General features: G+C 42.6%; 1 protein-coding gene across 17 annotated transcripts in view; it reads left to right on the forward strand.

The window, feature by feature from the left end:
* The first annotated feature begins 6 nt into the window (after nt 1-6).
* ADGRL3 (adhesion G protein-coupled receptor L3) overlaps nt 7-20,681 on the forward strand; it is a 489,797-nt gene continuing 469,122 nt past the window's right edge. For all 17 annotated transcript variants that reach the window (XM_015625411.2, XM_015625414.2, XM_015625396.1 and 14 more), the window contains exon 1: nt 7-168. The gene's annotated coding sequence lies outside the window, so the exon portion shown is untranslated. The remainder of the gene's footprint in view (nt 169-20,681) is intronic.

Raw genomic sequence — 20,681 nt, forward strand, 5'->3', positions numbered from 1 at the left:
CTTGTCCGCCCCCCTTTTCTTCCTGGCTGGGGGCTTTGGTACTGTGGCCAGGTCTGTTTCCTACTCCCACCCCTGGTTTTAATGGCTGGATTGTGGCAGCAGCTCCCTGCTGCAGGTTGTTGAGGATCTGATGGGGACTCGCATCTCAGGAGCCGGAGGTGACTAAAGGTAAGTAAGCAGCCGATGGATGCTCACCAGCCCTTGCCGGCCCCTCAGTTGCTCCCTTGCCCGCTCGCGTTGGGCTGAAGGGTGCTGGCCGCCCTGGGCGCACGCTTGGGCTGGATGATGCTGTAATAAGGGTAGTTTGTCTTCAGTGGGGCTGGATCCTCCAGGTAACCGGGGAGCATCCCTCCGGGTCCGCATGCTGGGCGGCAGTGGAGGCACAGGGGGTGTGCATCTTGTTTGGAAATACCTTGTAAGCTCCAGCCTGCTTTGGCTATGGGCTGCTAGGGTGGCAAAGGCAGTCAGGAGATGGAGGGGACCTGGTAGGTTTTGTTCTTGCTCTCTCTTGGTTTTTGTTTTTTTATGAAAGGCACCGCGTTGGACCGGGGGGTTTGCTGGTGTTAACACTGAGGAATTCGTGAGTTTCATTCTGTTCCCTCAATATCTCTCCTTCTCCCCCCCTTCCCCCGTCTTCGTGCCCATTCCTTCGTGGATCTGCGTTGCTGTTTAATCGCTGAAGGGTGCCTCGAGAAGCAATTGCTTTCGTGGATATCAGGGGGTATGAGTCGGGGGTATGTTGCCGAATTGGGGGTGTGTTTTGGGGGCTGCCTGTGCGTGGATGTGAGGGGGTAGGGCAGAGGTCTGAATCCAGCAGCCCCGCGTTACAGGTAGACGCGAGGAGCTTCGCCTTCCCGTGCAGCCGGAGAGCGAAACGCACGGTGTAGGTAGGGATGTGCAGAGCTCCCCACCTCCTGCCTCTGAGCCTGCGTTTGCTGGCTCTTATCTGTATAGGACCGGCGTTTGTTTTGAGCAAGGGCCGATGTGCACAGCTGAACGACGAAAATTGCATTTTTAATGCCTGTTTCTTTTTAACCCTTTGTTTATTTGCTCCCTTAATTATTTATTTGTGTTCCGCTTGCATGTGATCATCTTTTGACCGCATAACTTGCAAGTACAGTTGTAAGTATGATGGTTCCTCGCTGCCATCAGCCAGAGAGCAACCCTGTTTCCCAGTTTAAGGAGCCTACCTCCAGCTGGTGCCCGGTAGTGCTAATGAAGATGTAGCTACACTACCCCAGAGATGTGCCCTGGGTGTTTGGGGGATTGCCTTCAAGGGCTGAGTTTGATCAGCAGCCTTGCATCCGCAGTTGTCCAGGGAAGTAACGCTGACCTCCAATACGTTTAGTTGAGTTTTTTTCCTTACCCTTTCCCCTATGGACAGGCAGATGTGTAGTTTTGCATGAGGTAGTAAAGAAGCCTCTTTTTCTCTCCCTTTATTGATAGGCATGAGATTCTTCTCTGCTGTAGTTAAAACAACTCATATTTTGGCCAACAGCAATGCATTGTTTCTGCTTGTCAACTGTAGAGTTCATTATCGTTTTAGCCAAAGCAAGCCATGTCTATTGTATTTACTTTCCTGTTTAGATCACTCCTTAGGAGTTACTGCCGTTTCCACTCTTACAGTTCTGGTTCCAGGCAGCCAGCTGCTCAGAGGGAGCCTGAGATGCAAGGGAAAGGGCAAAAATGCCATCTGTTTCTTGATATAAGGCAGAGAGGTAGCCTGCCGGCTGCAATTTCTCTCTGTATTATAGCACTGAGTATTCCAGAGCGTAGGATCAAAATTTTCGAAGCTGACCAAAAAGAAATCTTCCATGGAGTTGAAAAGAAATGAATTCCATTTTCATTGTGGAATGCTTCCTCTTAAGAGCGCAGCCAATGCTGCCTGCTTGGTACTGAGTAGTAGCATGTGCTTTGTAGAGCTCATTTATCATCATTTCCAGGGGCTTGCAATACGAACAGGCTTCTACTGTGCATTCATTAGGAAAAATTCTTCCATGGAGTTTTTCATGGGAGTAAACCAGGTGTTACAGGTTAAAATGGGCTGCTGTCAAAAAGTCTGCAGTCGTCAATTTAGATCCGTGCCAATGTTGGGTGACAAAGTTCAGGTTAGGGCTCTATGGTAAAGCTGTATTTTTTTCCTAAAGATTAAACTGCTCTGAGAGAACAGGAGTCAATCCCCCTTGTTATGGTTGAGGCTGCTCCTGTTCCTGCTCTTTAAGAGTACTTTAAGGGTACTTTTTCCTTATTTAGCTTTGATTTACTATAAAGTGACTGTTGTCTTGTTACCTGCTAGCAAAAAATAAAGTGGATGTGTATCTTTGGTGTGTTTCTTTCCAAAAGGACTGAGGTTTTTATAAAGCTAGTCTTGACTTGTGAGTTCCATATAATTTCTGTTACTGAATTAATATATTTTTCCCTTTTTCTGCTTGGGGTGGTTAGGAGAAGATATGTTTAGTTTCTCATTGAATTCCACGACAAGATAAATGACAGTGTAGATTGATGATAGTGAAAACATTGAGTGCTGCTTTGTGGGGCAGTGAGATTTTAATGATATTTATTAAGTTGAGGCTACTGAGTCCTCACGGTGATGTTTTTTTGTGACAAAAGCGGGAGCTGGTGTTTCAGATTCTTGGTGCCCTCCAGAGACGAAGTAGTTTATGTCTCAGCCTAGGATATTTGAATTTGTCCCTGAGCCCTGCTGGGTCCATCCCTCCACCCCCCTCCTTTGTTTGCTTGGCTGTGCATCCCACAGGTTGAGATGCCATGGGGATCACGTCCTTCCTCCCAGTCGGGGATGATGTGGCAGAGGTGCTCAGCTTGCCTATCCAAGCATTAATTGCAGAAAAAGCTTTTTTCTTCCTGAAACAGAAAGCAAATTGCCCTGTGCCTGCTGGTGCAAACATGAAGCCGGTGCTCTTTGCTGGCTGGGAGGGAAGCAAGCAGGTTTGTAGGTGAAAATGCAGGCGTGCACATCCAGGCAGCTGACTGATGAGCTGGGCATCTCAGCCCAGCATTGCAGGGCTGTTAGAAAAATAAATAAATAAATAAATAAATATCTAGAGGCAGGTAGAGCGAATTATCAGCCAGGACTGAACAGGAATATACGTGACCTTTAGCTTTTGGCAGCGCTCAGCTGGAGGGCCTGATGCTGCCATCAGGGTTTTCACATTCAGAGCATGAGTGGATGCATCATCAACACATTTATTCATGCACACGGGGGAGGGAAGCCTTTGTAAATGGAGAAGTCCTAGGAATGGGTGATTTATTAATAATTTTAATACTAATAGTGTTGGGACTGGTGTAGATTGACTTGGAAGCAATTTAATGTGTGACACAGTATAAAGGATGGGTTAAAGATTGATGAAAGGGATGGAATTCAGGGAGCAAAAATGGATCAAGGAAAAGCTAAAGCATGGAGGTTAGGCACAAGGATTTCTATGCTTTAAATAAGTTCTTTTTTTTTTTTTCCTGTTTTAATTATGTTACTTGGTGGTTGTGGAAACAGCCAAATACTGCGGTTGGAGTGATTTTGATAAAAATGTTTGTTCCCTAGAGATTTCTTGCACAAGAGGTTTGTAAGAACAACTCAAAAATTAATTTTTTTTGGAGTAGATATCACAATATTGAAGGGCTACTGAGGACAATACTGGAATATCAGGACAGCCCTGAAAAATAAAGAAGGTTTTGTCTGCCCCTTGTGATGGGGTACTTACTGGGGTAGGATGTACTGGTGAGCATCGACATTCTGGGGAGATGTTTATGGATACCCATTTCTTCCCTGCTGATCCTTCTTTCAATAAATAGGTGCTGTCCTGCTGGGATGGAAATATGAAAAATGCACCATGATGCCAGATTCTGAGTGTACATCTGCACTTCAATATCTGCTATGTCTTTAGGCAGTGCTTTCAGTTGCATGATGGAGAGCCAGAAGTTGTCATTTGCAGGAGCTCAGTATGCCCTGGTGTATTTGTAGGAATGTACCTGTCCCAGTGAAGCAGTGTGACATGCTGGCCTCTGACTGCCTCATCTCCTGGGGTCATGCCTGCCTTGCTAAATGTTTGTCATGATCCCCACCAGCACTTAATGTCGGGCTCCTTAATCCCTGCCTGGGATGCATGTGAATATGTCCTGTTTCTGTAGGTGTTGAGATGCTCCAGCACTCCCTGCTCTCATCCTATTGCCTGCTGGCAGTGGAAACTCCCAGAACAGGCTGATGAAGTAGAAGGAGAACTTTGCTTTTAAGCATCTACTTTTAATTCTTGCCTACTTTAATGGCAAGGAAACCACCTCCTACTCAAATCTGTGATGTGATTCTATCTAGGACGTTATCTCATTGCCTGGTTTTGGCCTCCAGGTTTGCAGTGTAATGCTTGCTTTACGTTCCTCACTAGATAATCTCTACAGTGCAGTCTGAAATTCCTGGCTGCAAGCTAAGTGTTCATTTTTAAGACAACTTCTCTAAGGACACCTTGACACTACAGCTTTTACTTCAGCAGTCTTTTCAGACAGCCTTCTGATTTTGCCTGTAAGGCAAATGTTGTTACCAGTCATTGCACTAAGCATCTATAACTATAGCAAGGTAGCCTTTTCAGGCAATGAGATCTTCATATTAATAGTGTTCTGGACCACAGTTTTACTTACTACGTGGTGGTCAGTGCGGGGTTTTTTCAGTCTGCCTGGAATCTCTGTTTTCCTCTGGCTGAGTGGTTTTTTTTTCCTCCCTGTTTTTGAACTTCTCATCTCTACTTCTTCAGGCCCACTCCCATCCGAGGGAGGTACTGCTGCATCTGTGATGGGAGCTCCCTCTGTAGTCAGTGGGGCACTTCTGTTGGCTTCCCTGTGAGGGGAAGATGCTCAAGAATCTCACATGTGGTATCTTCTGAAAAGAAGCTCCAGAATCTCGGATGTGGTATCTTTTCAATAAAGATATTTCCTGCTTTAGCATCAAGTTTCTAGTAATTGTTTTGTAACATCTTTGCCAGAGGTGGCATTTCAGGCCGAACAAAGCAGTGAACACAGAGGAAGAGTAGAAATCTGTGTACACTTCTAAAATGTGTTTGTGAAAACAGTCCAAAATTAAAATCAAGACACTTTTATTTGAGGCTTGACAGCTTTCAGTTTCAAGGGTCATGAAATAGACACCATTCTGAAGAAAGCAAAGAGGAGCTTGGCAGCTGTCCCAGTTAGGCAATATGAAGTTGTAGATTTTGTTTAAATGCCTTAGAGTAATAAACCTTTACAGGTTTCATTGGTGCTCACTCTGCCAGGATTTTTGAAAATTATTTTTTTAAAGCACGTTAGTCAACATGTGAGTAATTACACAGGAATTATTTCAGTGGCTACAAACCTAATGCTTCAGAGGCCTGTGGCACAACTCCGATTCATTACGGTGGGTACCTGTCAGGGAACAGCTTTGAAATATTATGCACAGTGTTTTGAGTAGTTTGGATTATAGCTTTGCTACTATTAATTGTAAGAGCTCTACTGATTTGATTGCAGTTGCATTGATTTATATCAGGTAAGGTCATTGATTTTGAACTTTGGAATGGAGCTATGTGTTTCTAAAACTTAGAGCAAAATGTCATAAATACAAAGGACTAACATGAGTGTTTACTTACAGCAATGCAAAGTCAAAATGAAGTGAAATAGGACTCTTGGTGCTTTTGTGGAAGTGGTGCTTAAAATTTAGCCATGAATTGCCCTACTGCAAAGTTGTGCTCAAAGGTGCCAGTGTTGCACAGCACTGTTCTGAAAGGAGGTCTAGTCTAAATCTGGCCCCTTTGGATAAGACTCTTGGTGGTGTTACACCAGTGGCAAGTAATTAGTTTGTAAAAGTCACTGTGTACAGTAGATATGAGTTTTTACTTTCCTTTCCCGTTCCAAGGAACCAAGAATCTACTTAGAGAGTTGAGGGCACTCCATCAATGAACACTGTTTAAAAGTTCAGGGAATAGGAACATTCTGACTAATGCAGTCTTAGAGCATCTGTTTATTATGTGCAGGCACATATATAGACATATAAATACAATGATTTGGAGAACAGACAGAGTTCTGATTTTTTTTTTTTTTGTCAAAACTTGGGGAAGTGAAAAAGAATTTTGGCTTTATGTTTAGAATTGCACCTATACCCAAAACATACCGTACCCACATGTGTATTCTGTGTGTGTGCATATACAGGTTTTGTTTCTGAAGTGATGGTGCTGATGCATAGAGTTGTTTGGTTGTTTGGCAGGAAAGACTCTGTTTATTTTCTGGTTGTTTTTTGGTAGGTGCAGTAATGGACAATAACTTGTGCATGGACCTGCAGTTTTAAAATTTTACCTGAGTTGCTTGGTTAATAGTCCAGCACCAAAATAGAACAGCCACATTTTCAGATGTGTTGAGCAACCACATGTTTTATCAGAGTCAGTGCTGGTCCTTGCTTATTTGTTGTAGCAGGCTTTTTCCATTCTGAAGTTGCTGATCCCAAGCCTGCCTTAATGAGATTTTTTTTTTCATTGCCCTCACAGTGAGAAAGAGAAGCTTCACGGTGTTGCAGAAGTGCTGTTTGCAGCGTACTTGGGGATGTCAACATTTTCCTTCAAGCAAGGAGTAAGTTAGTTACAAATATGCTGCCTGACTTTGGGCAGGCCTAGGTTAGATGGGGAGTTCAGCTCAGAAGAGCCCAGCACTGGGAGCTGCTGAGCTATTAACTGTTTTATTTAGTGGTAAAGCCTGTGTGTTGTGTTGGAGGGCACCAGGAGACAAGGGAAGCCCTGAGCAGAAGCAGGTCCCTGTTGTGTTTGATCGGTGGGTCCCTGTTTACAAGCCCTGCAGAGGCACTGCCCTGCCTTGCTCTTCAGTGTCCCAAACCAAGCCTTGGCTTAAGCCCATGAGAATAGGGGAGGGACCCAAGCCCAGTTTTTGATGTTCTGCATGGGTGGCTACCTTGAATACTCAAATGCATTCCAGTGACAGCTGACCCTGTAAGGAGATTTTCAATAGCTCTCTGGATTTTTTTATCTTTTTTTTTACCTTCCCTGTCTCCTCCCAATTTTATTTTATTTTATTTATTTTTATTGTATTTTATTTTTTTCTGTTACAAAGACTGCTGGAGGAAAGAAAAAAATATAGCACCCTTTGTAACTGTCTTTTTGAATGCATTTCACTTATGGAGACAGTTGAGAATTTCAGGGATCATGTTAACTCCCTTTCTTTTGCTTTGCCTTTGCATGAATGTGTTACTGACTGAAACATTGTGATTTCGAAATGGTGCAGATTCCCACCACTCACTTCAAAGGGCACAGGTTTTCGTTGTTTGGGTGTTTTTGTTTCAGCAAGATGTATGTTGTGGTTTTTCTACCCATATGTGCTGTGTAATGTGAATCCTTACTTACCACTTCTGTTGCTGCGTTCTTTTGCATTTTTGGTTTGGGTTTGTTTGGGTTTTTTTTTTGTCTCACTCCTTTTTTTCCCTGCATTTGCAAAAAAATGATGAATTACATTTGTAATTTTACATTTAAACATTTGAATGATTTTTTTATGTGACATCTGTCTGGAGGTACACAGTACTGGCCTGTAATCCTGTTGGAGATGGCTTAGCTGAAGTATCCAGAGAATAGCCGTTCTTGTTTTCACAACTCAGATTTCTATACTCAACTTTGTGTCTCAGCTAAGGCTTGTTGAAACTGTGTGTATAATCTAAAATGTCATTCCTTTGGATTTTGGATATTGCAATCACAGGCTGTAATAGTTTGAAAATTTTATGTATATATCCCACTTCCTTCCGAGGGAAATTATGATGTGACTACTGCACTTGCAATTCCCACAGCACAGACTTCTTCAAGAAAATGTCATTTTGGATTATCTTTAATGGATGCAGGTGTGTGGAATGTCTGTGTTTTTTTGGGGTTTTTTTGTTGGTTTTTTTTTTAGAGGACAGTAATGTTACAATCACTGCTTTACTTGGTATAGCTCCAAAATGATATATACCTCCTTGAGTAAAATTCTTTCCGATAGGTATTTGAAATATAGCAATTACACTGCATAGAAGGATAACTTGTGACCTTCTGACAAGGGATCCACAATTACAATTGCAATGCACTTTATAGATCTCCTTAAGTAGGTCACCAATTTGCAATGAGTCTTTCTAAAGTCTGTGCTGCAAGGCCTTTCAGTTGCAGGAGTGGGGAGCCTTGTTCTGTACAGCATCACTGATATTCGAAAGGGAGGCTGAAATCACGGAATCACAGGATGGATGAGTTTGGAAGTGACCACACTGGGTCATCTGATCCAACTTTCCTACTGATATGGGATCATCCTAGATAGAGCACGTTGCACAGGTGTGCATCCAGACTGTCCTTGAAGTGCTCCAGTCAGGGAGACTCACAATCCTGTTTGGGCAGTCTGTTCCAGTGCTCGGTCACCTACACAGTAAAAAAAGTTCTTCCTCATGTTCAGGTGGAACTTCCTGTGCCTCAGTTTCTGCCCATTGCCCCTTGTCCTTTTGCTTGTCACTGCTGAGAACAGCCTGGCTCCATCCTCTTGACACCTCCCTTCAGATACCCACAGACATTGATGAGATCCCTTCTCAGTCATCTCTTTAAGACTGAACAAGCCCAGCACTCTTAGCCTGTTACTTCTATCTCAGTAGGAGAAACAGAATCATGGAATCATGGAATGGTTTGGGTTTGAAGGGCCCTTGAAGATTGTTCCAAACCCCTGCCATGGGCAGGGATGGCTCCCAACTGCACCCAGTTGGTCAATGCCTCATCCAGTCTGGCTTTGAACACTCCTTGCCTGGGCATCCACAGGCTCTCTGGGCAACCTGTGCCTCACCACCATTCAGTAAAGAATTTCTTCCATGATTGCTCCAGTCCCTTAATGCTCTAGGCCCCTCATCATCTTTCTTGGTCTCCACTGGACTCAATCCAGGAGCTCCATGCCTCTAGTCCTGAGGAGCTCAGAACTGGACACAGCATTCTAGGTGAGGCCTTACAGAGGCTGAGTAGAGGGGCAGGATCACCTCTCTTGACCTGTCAGTGCTCTTCCTAGGGCACCCTACGACACCAGCAGCCTTCCTTGGACACAGCAGGCTCATGGATGGCTTGTTGTCCACCAGGATCTCCAGGTCCTTCTCCACAGAGTTGCTCTGCAGCAGTTCAGTCCCCCATCCGTGCTGGTGCCTGGGGTTGTTCTTCCGCAGGTGCAGGACCCAGCATTTGCCTTTGCTGAATTTCAGATGATTTTTGCTGAAGGGCTGTGCATCTCTCTGGGGAACTGGCTGCTCCTCCCAGCCTTGTGTCATCAGTGAACTTGCTGAGGAGGACTCTGTGCCTTTGTCACTGATTAACCTGGCCTGCTATTGAACCGTGGGGGACAGCCCAGTGACAGGCCTCCAAATGAACCCTGTGCAGTGATTGTGACCCTCTGAGACCTGCACTGCAGCCAGTTCTCAATCCCACCTCACTGTCCCCTCCTCCTTTCCACATTTGCTGAGCTTGTCTATGAAGATGATGAGAGAGATGGTGTCTAAATCCTTGCTGAAGTTGAGGTAGACAATATCCACTGCAACAAGAGAATGATACCTATGTACGTATCCTTGTTTTGGTGAGAAATACAGGCACACATCACTGAGCATGTGTCAATATTCCCAACTGAGCAGCCCTGAGTTTGCACTGACGCTGAGACCTTGGGTGAAATTCAACACGTTTGAAACATTTAGGAAGATGTTTGCCAATAGACTCGAGCAGTTGTTTATGCCAGCATAAACTAAGCTGCAGTTTTCCTATTCAAGGGGAGAATCTGGACCTCCACAGTGTCTGCAGGGATGTTTTTGACAGGGAAAATGGGGTATGGTGTGGAATATATCTCAGAGCTGCCTCACTGTTTGTCTTAAGATTTGGCAGCAGCAGATGGGAGGTTGTCTTCTCCAATGCCTTTATGCTTGGTTGCTCCCTCATCCCAAGCAAGCAAAGGGCAGCCCAGCATAACCTATGAGCCAGGCTGCAAGGGTGAGGATGCCAGCTTTTGTTTGACCCTTTTCAAGCTTGCAGGCTTGAGCACAGCAAGAGTCCACAGTTATCCCCAGCTCATGCAATTTGGGGGCAAAGCCTATTTCAGCAGTCGTCATTGTGGTAAAGTTGATTACTTAAATGCATAAATAAGTAATTATTAATAAACAGAGTAATAGACAAGTTAGTGAAGAATACCATTTAAGTCTGATCTGTAGTAACAGAGATGTATTTTGCAGTAGTAATAACATAATGCTGGATTTTTGAGCTGGTTCCTCTTACTACTACAATAAATAGTCGTAAAGGAAAAGTGTATTTTGGTCTAGGGGTGCCAAGTCCACTCCCAATTTCTGTCTCAAAATACGTCTGTGCTGTGCAGCAGTAGGAGCTATAGTTAAATATCAAGCAGATAATCATGTTTTGTTTTTTGTTTTTTTTTCTGTAAATCACTTTTCCTTTTATACCATAGACGTTTGTGTAGATGACTGCTTGTTGACCACAAAGATGTGGTTTTTGTTTCTTTCATTTATGTCCTTTATTGAATTAGCAGAGTTATGCAGTTTTGTCTATTGCACTTGGGTGGGATGCTGCAGTGATTTAATTTAAAATGAAAGAGAGATGTCTTCATTTTAGGGAAAACTGTGGCTAAGTGGTGAGAGTAAGCAGGTCTAGCCATTACCAGAAGCCCTAATTAGAAGAAATCCCATGTACGGTTGACCTTGACTATTGAGACAACCCTCAAAGAAGAAAGAGCACTAAAAATTAGTATGCTGCCAGTGCTGCACTTTTATTATTTGACGTTATTAAGCAAACTCGGTGTGTATTTCTTTTTTGAAGCGTTTGATTAAATGTGTGATCTTATCTTGGTGAAATGGCCTGCTGGGCTGCAGACAGTGGTGTTCAGAAATGAAATTTGTTTAGAGCCTCTGAACAGACATTTATTCAATGAGACCTTTCTTGAATAATAGATGTGACAGTGAGACAGCTGTGCAATGTGTTCTGGGGGTTGGGCTTCTTATTTTTTTGGTGTAGGGTTTTGCAATGTGATTGGGGGGAGAACATAACACAAGAGTACAGGTGTGAGAATAGGATGTAGGGAAATTATCGTATGTTGCAGATTCAGCCGAGAATTATTTTCAGATCAAGATTTACACGCTTCTGGGCTTCCCTGTTGGCATATGGTTTGGCATATCAAGTGATGCACATATATATCTAGCTCTGTATCAATAATCTTATCCTTTAGCTAGAGCTTTTAGATGCTTAAATTTTGTGGAGGGAAAAACAATCAAAACCCACAAGCACAAGTCCCCAAACAGGGATTTTACTCCTGTGGTCAGTGCTAATGTAATTGATGACAGTTGACTCCTGTTATTAGTGCTGATGCCTTTAAGCAGTCCTATGTTTTATGGTAGTTCCATATTAGTGAGATGAACAGAGGCTTCACCAGAGGATGTTTAACCTCTTGTATTGTGCCCAACAAGGAGAAAATGTGGAATGTGAGTAAATATTCTTGTCTTACTTGCTTTTATCATCAGTGCGCTGGTTTTGGCCGAGTTAATTTTTTCACAGTAGTTGTTAAGGGGCTGTGTTTGGGATTTGTGCTGGAAACCATGTCAGTAATTCAGGGGAATTTTGGTCACTGCTGAGCAGCTCTTGCACAGCATCAAGGCCTCTTCTCCCTCTCACCCCATCCCACCAGCGAGGAGGCTGTGGGTGCACAAGGAGCTGGGAGGGGAGCACAGCCAGGACAGCTGATCCCAGCTGACCCAAGGGATATTTCATCCCAGATGGCATCATGCTCAGCATTTAGAGCTGGGGGGGAGGTGAAGGAAGTGGAAGACATATTTGGAGTGGTGGTTTTTTGTCTTCCCAAGTAACCACTGTGTGTGATGGAGCCCTGCTTACCTGGGATATGGCTGAACACCTGTCTGCCCATGGGAAGTGGTGAATAAATTCCTTGTTTTGCTTTGCTTCCCTGCACAGCTTTTGCTTTACCTATTAAACTGCCCTGACCTCAACCCATGAGTGTTCTCATTTTTAGTGTGATTCTCTCCCCTGTTCTGTTGTGGGGAGTGAGCAAGCATCTGTGTGGGGCTTGGTTGCCAGCTGGGGTTAAACCATGACAGTTTAACCAAAACCATGACAGGTTAAACCAAAACAATGCTGTTTTATTTGGCACAGCTACTGTGGAGCCCTTCAGCAGGGAAAAAACATTCCACAGGAGCTTTCAGTTTTGAAACATTATTGGACAGACAGTGGTATGTATCTGTTTTTCCAACATTATAGTTTTCTGTACAAGTCACAGGGACAAAACTTCATTGAATATGTGAACTGCACAGGTTTTTCAAGTGCTGACACAAAACTACAGGACTTGCTTTACGCAATATGAGGCTGAGAACATGAGTACCTGGAAGTATATTATTTTAAACTTTCTTTTTCAGTAGTGGGCTGTGGTGGTCTTTGAAGGCTAGATGTGTGAGTTTTCTGAGTGACTTAGTCTTTCCCTGCAAAAGAAGGGGGAATTCCAGTTTTAAAGGAAAGGAGCCCCAGAGTTCCTCTGCTGCAAAACTGTGTTTTGATCAATCCCCATCTGCCCCCCTGCTTCCCTGCATTGTACAGCAGCTGTCTTTATATCAGATTAGATGGTGTTTAAGTGATTCCTCCTTCTAGAGGTAAACCCAAAACCTTTTCTTACAGGAGTTGAGAGAAGATGTGAGCTCCATGCCTTAATGATATCTTGAGGTGCCAGCTTACAGGAGGCATCCAGTGTTTGATACTCCAGCTGCTCACCTTCCCTGGTCTTTAGTTAAGGGCATTGTTTTTCCTGTCCTGACAGCTCTCAGGACTTTCTAATAATTTATAATTGTGCTAATCCCACTAGATGCCAAATGCAGATTTGTGAGGCTGTGTGTGAAATACAGAAATTCATGCGTGCCTCAGCCCCACATATTTTGCCATGATGTTTTCCTGAGCTTCAGGGAAAATTTCTCCTTGCCAGGTGATTTGTCTATATGGTACACTGAGGAGGAATATGGCACATAAGGATGTAGCTGACCATCATATGTTAAGGGGCTCTTTCATACATCTGCAGCTGGATATGAGTTGTCTTTTTAGCAGAGACTGCAAGCCCAGAGCCATGGGTCAAAGGGCAGCAAACATGATCCTTTTTGAGCATCCCAGGGCTGGCTTGGTGCTGAGGGTGGTGAAATTGCCTGCCATAAAATCATCATCCTGAGATGGTGGTGGACAAAGAGGAAAGGTAAGGGCAAGGAGAGCTGGGTTTATAACCATTTTACTGGTTGCACAAAGGATGACAGGTGTTCTTGGCTCTGGTTGGAATTCAGTCAGGTGCTCAGACAGGCCTTGTTTCATCTGGGTCCCTACATGGAAGCTAGGTTATAATCCAGCCTTAAAAAAAACCCCAAACATTCAAAAATGTTCCTCTATGGAGAAGAAATTTATGTATGAAAGCAGAGCCTGCTGGAAAAGTAATGGTCCCATTATGTTCTCCTTATGCTAGAAGTCAGACAGGAAAAGGAAGGTGGAAAATTCACTGGATTGAAGTCTACTTGACATCTGCTTTTCCATGGAACTGACTTTTGGTTCAAGTAACTCCAAGTAACTCCATATGTATTTGTTCCTGATAGACTTCCTTGCTGAGTCAGATAATTTGTTTCTGACTTGGGAATGACATCTTGTTGTAATACCTAAAAGTTTTGTTCTGTTTTTAATGTAAGTGCTGCATTTCCCCTAATTTTGAACTTTCAGTGGGACTTGAAAATGAGTCAAAAAAATCCACCCCTGATAAATTTCTTGTGTGTCTGTTTAAAAAAGGGATGTGGCATTCTTTACTAGCATTTTGTTGTTCCTAAAGCTAAGCTATTTTTTAAAATGAAAGTAAAAGTTGCTTGCCACGTGTGCTGGGTGTGCTAGTTGGGTAGGTGCACATTGTGAAAGCTCCAGTGATGCTTCCATCCAGAGAGATACGGTGGCCCTTGGCAAAGGTGCATGGGAGCAGGAGGTATTTTATAGTCCCTTCTCCCTGTCTGGAAGTCACTTTTATAGTCCCTTCTCCCTGTCTGGAAGTCACCTGTGCAGGATCTGAGGACATCGTACAGTTATGTGGACTTTGAGGCTGAAGGTCCCAGATGTGCTGGCACTGTCAGTGGCAAAAACCAATGCTAGGCAAATGCCACAAGGAAGGGAAAGTTCCTCCTTAGAGCTCAAGGGAACCCCCTTTGCCAGATATTGCAAAGCCTATGAGAAGGGGATAGTGCCCATGTTGGAAGCAGCACAAGGGGTCCAGCTGTAGTGCATGATAATTATTGCACTTGGTGACATTTCTTGCTTTCTACTCCTGTTGAATTTTTGCCTAATTTTGCCTAACATGGCTAATTTGTGTTCTGGAGTAAGGGACTAATGACAGCCATACAGTTAAACCTGTGTGTATGCAGTAATAAGGTTCAAAGGTCACTGTGTGTAATTATGTTAAGTTTCCAGCCTCCTTGCTAATTTTCTGTTGATTGAGGATGAAAGGAGGATCTTTTTGTGTCCTAACAAGTGTCTTCCCTTCCAGCTAGGCAGGGGCTGATTCCTGGCTGTTCCAGCATTTTCCTAGCTGGATGCTGACTCCATTTTCTTTAGTTTCTCCACTTTCATTTCCATACTCATTATGTCAGGCATCCAGAGTATGTAAAGATGATCAATGTGTATCTAGTGGTGCTATTATAACACGGAGCAATTATTTAAATTAATCAAGAGGACACTGTTCATGAACAGGATAGATAAAATAATAGCAGGCACAATGCTTTGTTTAATGCAAGTCTGTGGTCTTGGTATCGAGATTTCAGCTGCTGGCAAGACACTTCATCATCTGGGAAGACCTGCTGGGAGCCACAAATAAATCATGTTGTGAAATCTTGATGTAGCCGTGCGATGTTTGTCCTTTGGTGTTCAGCTCTAGGTGCTGGTGTCACATCGTGGCAAAAATGGTATCGGCATTTTTGTGCTGATGGAGGAGGATGAGCAGACAGCGTTGTGGTTGCCTCTGTTTTCTGGGTGCAGTGAAGAGATTCTGAAGGGATGGATGGGGCCTTTCTTTTTACTCCTTCCTTTTTAATTTCTCCCACCACCTTGCTGATTAGAGTTCATTTTTACATTTTAGGATATCAGACCAATAAAAAAACGTATTTCCTGGTTTTTCCTATTGCTATGATTTTGTTCTTGTTTCTGTACTGTTCTTGTCAGGTAAGGGTACGGTAAAGAAACAGTTTCAGTTTTTAAACTGAAAATAAGCTGTCTTTCCCATAGTAATTTGGCTTTGGCCAATACACTGAAATCTTCAGAGTGATATGGAAATGTCCCTTAGTTTGCATGCTTGGATGAAGGCCAGATGAGATTTTCTTGTGTGGGCTTGCTTTGTTTGTTTTCTTCAAAAACTCTATGTTGATTCAGGCCAGTTGCTGCTCATACAGCCTGGATATAGTGTTTGTAGCTAATTAAAAATAGCCTCTAATTGAGAGCTGAATGTTGTGGACTTGAATTTTCCTGCACATTAGTCATGTAAGAGGTTGCCTGGAAAAGTAAAGGGTGAATCAGCTTGAAGAGGCTTGTAAATATCTGCTTCATTCAATGGGGAGACACATTTGAAAAGTAATCTAGTGGTGACTCACAATATTGCTAAAATATGGGGGAAATTAAAGTTCCTTTTAAAAGTACAATGTCTCGTCACTTTATTTGACTGATACCTGACAACTTAGAGGTTATTATGCACCTCTTATGTACTGTATGCATATTATAACGTTATGATTGGTAGGACTGTTGCCTGCAGGACCAGACAGCAGAAGTATTGAGTTCTGTGGTACAGGTGTGACAGGGTGTAATCCCCTCGTGCCCTGGGATTCATCTGCTGAACTTCCTTCAGTCCCTATGCTGACCTCTGTAGTTTCTTGTCTTTTCTCTTTGGACAGCTGTAAGTGTGTCACTGATTAAATATGGTATTTGAACACTCCAGTTGGAAGTTGCATATATACAGCAACTTCACCAAAATGACAATGTGCCAAAGCCTGTGAATTTTGGAGATACCTTAGAAGTTGCTGCTGTTCCAGAAATAATACCTGTTACACTTAGGATATAAAAGGAATAAAGATACAATTTTTTTTATTTTTTAATTACTACTTTATGCAGAAATAGTAGTTGGTGCTTGGATCCTGCCTGTGTATATTTGTATTATAAATACAGTGCTTAGCTTTTCCTTACAACTAACCTTGGCCCTAAATTTCTTGCTGGCTGCTTTTTGATAAGTATGGCACTCTTGCAACTTTGCCTTTTTCTCTTATTGAATAAAATTATTTGAGCTGGTCAAGTATCTAGAAAAACATCCCAGTGAGCAGCCTGCCTTGCTCTCATGGTATCTGCCCAGACATTGATTTGGGCTGAACTGCAGCTGGGGAGCATCCACTGGTACAGGTTTGGTGGTTGGTCAGCTGGTCACTGCTGTAGGCAGTGAATAAGTCTGGTGTGGTTAACTGGCTCATTAGAGAGCTTTTAGTGCAGTGCTGAAGTGTGGTGGACAGTGAGCAGGCATTGTTCCCGCTTGTTTGAATAGCTAATTGGTATTTTTATAATTTTGATTTATTCTGCATCCCACTTTTGCCATGGGATTAGTGTGTCTGGCTTTTGTGGTCTTTTGTTTAGATTTTGGGGATTTTTTTGGGGGTGGCTTTTGCATGGGTTTGTTTTTGTTTGGGATTTTTCATTGTTTTTTGTGAATTTATTTTCTTGGTTTAGTTTTGTTTTTTAAAAACAGAAAGATGAGGTAGGTTTTGTTTATCTGGTCCAACTGAGATCTCTGTATGCAAGCTAATCATTTAAACTGACCCTCTGTCTAATGGAAAGAGGCAGTTACTTTGGAGACATGATTCCTTTCCTTCTCATGTAGACCTTTAAAATATGTCAGATGAATTGCATCCTAAAAAGATTATTTCTCTTCGCTGACTGTAAAGGGAGCCTAAGGTGCCAAACTCAGATAGAGACATTTACATTGCAGATACCTTAAGATGGAGGAGGTGAATCCCACCCCAGGAAATTACTCTCCTTGGCTTGCAGTGCATTTCCAATTCAAATGTGAACCTGCGTGATAAGCTGGTACCTGGCACAGCAAAGCTGATCCATCAGGAAGTGCATGGAGAGGAATTGAAATGGTCCCTGATCTTCACAGAGCTTGTGCCCAGGAGGAGCTCTCACTTCAGTTGGTGTAAGACATGTACCTTAAATATCACAAAAGTAAATGCAAGCCTGGTGGCATATGAATGATTCCTCCTTTTGGTTCCTGTGCAGTCCTGTATGTTACGAGTGGCACTCCCAGCCTGGGCTTTGGTACCTCCATGACTATTTCTCCTCAAGAACAGGGACCTGCAGACCTGAGCAATTATGCCTTTACTCTTCTTTTTCTTTCAAGGACTGCAAACATAAAAGTCTGTGAAGGTGGTGAAAAGACAGATGCTGGGAGATGTGTCTGCCTTGACTCATGTGGGAAGGCCCAGGTGCCCTGGGATGCTGAGCCAGTTGGTGGGAGAGGAGCTTCCCAGAATGCAGTCCTAAGCTCCTGGTTCCAGGCAAATTAATGATTTATCTAACAAAACTCTGTCCAATGAATAAGGTATTCATAGATCCTGCTAGTCTCTTCAGGACTGAAGAAAAAAAAAATATATTTTTTTTTCTATCCTTTCTTGATTCCCTGAGAACTGCAGTTTAGACAGATGTTCCAGTGCAAGTTTTGACTGCTTCCCCTCCACCCCCAAATCAACCCTCTTCATTTCCCATCTGTTTCTGTGGCTGTATGGGCAACCAAGCTGGGAAATGAAGCTCTAATTTTAAAATCTCTGTTGAATTTGTAATCTTGCTAAGCTGTTTTCACCTGGGATCAGCTTCCTGGCTGGTTCACAGCTAATTTTTTGTGGCTTCATAGGAGTAGCACAAGCTGTGGGACAGTGCAGAGCTGCTCAAAATGTGTAGGATATTTGCTCTGTGGGGTTGGAGTCTCTCTCAACCTTCCTATTTCCAGTCTTAGGTGATCTGAAGGTCAGTCCCCAGTGTGTTGGTTAAGTCTCCTGCCCTAGGGAGCACTGAGCATTGCATACATGTGTATTACACATATATGTGTATTTGTGAGTAGGAATGTGTACATACATGCACATGCATGTGTATTTAATGCCTTCTTTGCCCTAATCTTGAATATCAGGGCCAGCTGTCCTCAGGATACCCAGCTCTCAGAGCTGGAAGTTGGTGATGGGGAGAAGAGTGAAGTCCCCATAATTCATGAGAAATGATTAGTGGCCTGCTGTGCCGATTAGGTACTCACAAGTCTGTGGGCCCTGATGGGATCCACTGTCAGGTGTTCAGGAGGTGTCTGGATCTGGTGCTGGGTGATGATCTAGTGGTTTAGGGGTTACAGTGGCGGTGCTGGGTAGATGGGTGGACTTAAAGGTCTTTTCCAGCTTTGGTGACTGTGATTATCTAGATATGTGTGTGTTTGTATATGTATGGTAACTTGCCCTAGCAAGGTGTGTTGTGTTGTCTTTCTTCCTGCTGTTTCTAAAATACTCCAGTGAAAACTAACAGAATAAAACCTCAGCATCATGCAAATTCATTTTAAAATTTGTGCAGAACTTTGGAGAATGAGAGGTGTGAGAGCAAAACTGCATTTTGCATCTCCAAAGCAGAGCTATATATGCATGGTGCATGGCTGAATCCATCAATATTGCAGATTCGTAGCGCTAAATTCACTCACCCTGTTCCTAATTACTTGGTGCTGGTTTCTTCTCCACACTGTTGGTTTTAATTTTTTAAGCAGGTGACTGAATCCTTAAGCAGCCCTGACTTTTGAACTGGATAGGGATGGGGATTTTAGGAGTGTACTGTAGCAGTCTCACACTGGTGGCTGATCTAAAAAATACAAATTTTTGTATTTTTGTTTTTTAGCAGCTGGTAAATTTCTGTGGTGCCATTGGATGATTTTGCCCTCTTTAGAGGACTAAGGGAAGATTTCTTCATTCTTCAGTCTTGACGGAAAATGGTGTATGTTGCTTTTTCTAAATAGAGGAGAGCTGATCGAGCTATTTAAGTACAGAATGACAACTAGTGATGGAGCATTTAAAACTTGTGGTCTTCTGAATAAGTTTTAATGAACAGTGAAAACAAAGCAGATGTTGCTGAGTGTTTACTTCAGCGTAGCTTAAAAATAATTTGCGCTTTATGGTAATAATTGTCAGATCTAATTAAAAAATAGGAGGAAAGCAATATGGAGTTAGATTCAATGAATGATTTTGTATGACTCATTACCTCAAAAAAAAAAGAAAAAAAGAGAAAGGATAGTGTTGCTTAAAGTTTTAGCCACTTCAGCTGGAAATGAACAATTCTGATTCAGGGGATAGGGAATGTTCTGTTCAAGGTTACTTTGTAGCCCATGATCTTGGTCCTTTTGCCTCAAGTCACTGATTATGAAGTACATTCATGCCTTCCATAGTCTTCTGAACCTATGTGTGTGTTTGATGAGTTTTTTATGAAGTGTTTGTATCTGTTTACAGCATAGTCCTGTTATTTTGCTGCAGTTGCTGGGGATTTATCAGTGCATCAGATCTTTGTCAGCATTGTACCCTAACTCCAGTGGCCAAGCGAAGTGCACAAACCTCAAAATTTTCTTGAGGTCACAAAGACACGTGCATTCATCTTGAATAAATTTAATTATCATTTAAAAAAAAAACCTTGGAGCTGTTTGAAGGGTATAGATCTGTAAAGTTCTTAAGTCTGATTTCAAAATCTCTGTTACTCTCCCAACACTTGCTGACAGAGCCAGGGTTCAATGGATTTAAACATAATACTTACGTAAATTTTAGTTGAATCTTATTGTTAGTGATTTTCCTAATATTGAATCTGAACTCTGAACAAATCTTTTTACTGGAGAAAGCTGTGTTTCTGGTTAGAGTTTGTTATACACTAGAGGCTCTGCTCAGTGCAACTTAGCATCTGCCTCTCTAAGAATTGATTGAGCCTGAATGGCATTGAGGTGTTGCATTATGAGCAGCCTTTCCTACTGAAGGACACACTTGAATAGACAAGTCCAAGCACTGGCTTTTTTTTGAATACTGTTCTGTATTTCTGCAAATCTTCTCGTCTCTTGTTGTGAAAACCTCAAGTATTATTTTAATATGGGCTTGTGTTCCCACTGGTTTTACAGCAGCTGTTAATATAAACTGTTCATGAAGCTGCTCAAGCTCCTGTAGTGTCATGTTAGATGGGAGGTTTTTATTATTGTGTCTTTAAAGATTGTATTTTGTTTGTTTGTTTTTTAAAGCATGTAAATTTGAAGCTCTGTTAGGAAAAATGGGCCATGGGGATTGGTTGGAATAATGTATATGAAAGATGGTGTAGCAAAGAAGCAGCTTGTTTACAGAACAATGAAAAGTTACAGGAAGCAGTAACTTCAGTAGATGCACTTCAATAGTTGCATCTTGGCAAGATAGCAGTTTTGATTTCTATATTGGTAAGCTATTTAGATAGCTTTTTCTACAGGTGGCTTTTTAAAAGCTGAAATTCTGAGAATGTTCAGTGTCTAAGATTCATCCTGCTTGAATGCCTTGAATATTTTTAATATTTGCCTTTTATAGCTACAACTACTGTTATTGT

The sequence above is a fragment of the Parus major genome, chromosome 4, assembly GCF_001522545.3.
Source record: "Parus major isolate Abel chromosome 4, Parus_major1.1, whole genome shotgun sequence".
Lineage (NCBI taxonomy): Eukaryota > Metazoa > Chordata > Aves > Passeriformes > Paridae > Parus > Parus major.